Genomic DNA, 2,784 nt, shown 5'->3' on the forward strand with positions numbered 1-2,784 from the left:
CTTCTTGAAAATTATCCATTTCAAATTATTGTAAAAATTCGAATTTTTTGTAAAATTCTAAAATATAAATACTAAGTTTATGCATGAAAACACCTTTTTTTTAAATCAAATGTGGAATGCCAATCTTTTAATCCGTGGTCGAAACGTTTGCCAATCTAATACTTTAAGAAATGTATGATTTATAATTCAGTATTTTCATAAGATCCTAATGCCAATGAAAAAGTTCTTTTAAACAAATTTAAATAATTGGGTCAATTAAATCCGACATATTTTCAAAAACCAGTAAAGATGTCACTGAACAATTCAATTATCCATTGAGAGTTATTATTCTCCTGGACAAATTCCAATTCCAGCTCAGAACTGGTTAAAAATTGAAAATTCCCAGTTTAAATCCAGAATTTTAATTATTTTCGAAAATTCTCCGTTTTAACTAAGAATTAGAATTTTTCTGTAAAAATTCCTTTTCAAATTCATAATTAAAATTTTTTCTCGAAAATATGCCGTTTCAACATTGAATTAAAATTAAATCTTTAAAAAAAATTCCGTGCTCCCGCTCGGAATTCTTTTTGGATAAAAATTTGTAACTGAACACTTCTTAAATTAGAAATTCAATTATTTTCTTTTTAAATAGTTTAAAAATCCTTGGAAAGCTTCAAAATTGTATTTCAAAATCTTGAGAAATCTAGAAGTACTTTTAAATTTGTTATGAATTTTAAATTATTTTGGGAATTTTTTTAGAACTTTTAAATATCTGTCAAAATAACTTGAATTTTTTCTACAATTTTCAGAAAATCCTGCAAATTTAAAAAAATTTCTTTACAATTTCGGTGTATAAATAACAATTGAACATATATTATTTGTAGGTGAAATTTCAGTAATTTTAAGAGATATGTAGAAGTTTTGAAAAGACTCAAACTTAATGTAAAACTTAAAATTTAAACCAATTTTTTAATCAAATTTAAATTAATTTAAATTAATTAATTATTATTATATTATTATATTATAATTATTAATTTTAAATTAATTAATTTTTTTTTTTAATTTTAAACAAAAAAAATTAGATTCTTTTCAAGAAGTGTGAAAGACTTCAAAAGAATAAAAACATTTTCTGAAGATTCCTAGGAAAATTAAAAATAACTTCATTTTGAAAAATTATTTTACGAGAATATTTAAACAGTTTTTCAAAGATTTAAACAAAATTTTCAAAAAATATTCTAGAAGATTTTAAGAAAACTTTATAAAATTTGCATGATAATTTTTAATCTTTTTAAAACTCCTAAATATCTCTTAAAATTACTCTAATTTTTTCTACAAATGTTCATTTGTAAATTATAAATCAAAAGTTAAAAATTTCTTTTACAAATTAAGCATTTTTCGAAATTTTAAAGATTCCAGGTTTTCTATGTCAAACAATTCAAGTAAAAATTCTTTACTTTAAAATATTTGGTTTCAATTTAGTTGTCTTAGATAAAAATTGAAATATTGCTAACCATTCAATAATTAATCTTTTTTTTTAATAAAAAATTTCAAATTGAATGGGTTAAAAATTGAATATTTTAGACTGACACAATATTTCAAATTTAATGAAATCCTTTAATTAAGAATATATTATTATAAAGTTGTTTTTAAGTTGAAAATAATTTATAAACTTTTAGTAACACGTTCACATTTGTTTAATGACTAAAACTTTCAATTTGAAACCGTTTAAGTTTTAATGTTAAAATCTGAAAATTCTTGAATTTTTAACTGGTTTGAAACCGTTTTTTCAAATCGTTTTTGTTCATTTTTTATTACTTAAAGTACAGGTAAATTTAAAAAAGAATTATTTATTAAATAAAAATGTTTTTTTCTAAATTTTCAACATCAAAGGCTTTTATTTTTTATTTGTTCAACTCTTTAAGAAAGCATTTAAAAATTCTTCAAATGAAAAATGTAAGCTTAGAAATAAAAATTTCAAATGAAAAATTTTTAAAGTAAAAAAATTTTGAATTACGCATTTTAAGCTAAACAATAGCATAATTGAAAACCATAAAAATTCAACTAATTATTTAAAAAATATTGAAATCAAACGTGGACAGATTTTTTATCTACAAATTTGTAAAATTGCGGGTAAAAAAATTCACTGTGATTTCCCGGTTTTATATTTTCCTACTATACAACAATTTACATCTGTATAAGTTTTCGTACAAACGGATTATTCGAAAAATAACAAAAAAAAAAGGATACAATAATAAGAAATTTAATTGAATTACATATACGTGACTGAACAAATAATCTGTAAAGAACTTTTTTCGATTGAAAATTTTATCATTAAATAAAAAATTGGTGACAAAAATTTTTCAACAAGTAAGATATTAATAAAAAATTAATGCTTCCAATTGTAAAACTGCGTACCTACAAGATATTGTGTCTACTTTTTACAGATTTAATACAACTCATTGACAATTTCTACACAAAATACATGAACTTTCAATAAAATATTTTTGAATTTTTAAGGGCATGTGACACAGCTAAATACCTATATTACCGACCTCACTTTTTCCGTTCACTGAATGTTTTTTTGAACCTAAGAAATTTTTTTGTAAATAAGATATCGAGCTGAAACTTTGGAAGATTTATTAGAGTACAATAAAGTACGTTTAGGTACTACATTTTGGTAGGAACTTCACTGAAAATTATTTTATCTTTTTTCTGAACCTCAACATTTTTTGAAGGTTCGAACTTTTTTTATACATAAAATATCGGTCTCAAACTTTGAGAAATGCAAGAGCCGAAAGAAAACTA

The 2,784-nt window shown here is 21.7% G+C and overlaps 1 protein-coding gene across 1 annotated transcript in view; it reads right to left on the bottom strand.

The window, feature by feature from the left end:
* LOC117167603 overlaps nucleotides 1-2,784 on the bottom strand; it is a 24,324-nt gene that overhangs the window by 13,594 nt on the left and 7,946 nt on the right. The gene's annotated exons all lie outside the window — the stretch shown is intronic.

This window comes from Belonocnema kinseyi, chromosome 2, assembly GCF_010883055.1.
Source record: "Belonocnema kinseyi isolate 2016_QV_RU_SX_M_011 chromosome 2, B_treatae_v1, whole genome shotgun sequence".
Classification (NCBI taxonomy): domain Eukaryota; kingdom Metazoa; phylum Arthropoda; class Insecta; order Hymenoptera; family Cynipidae; genus Belonocnema; species Belonocnema kinseyi.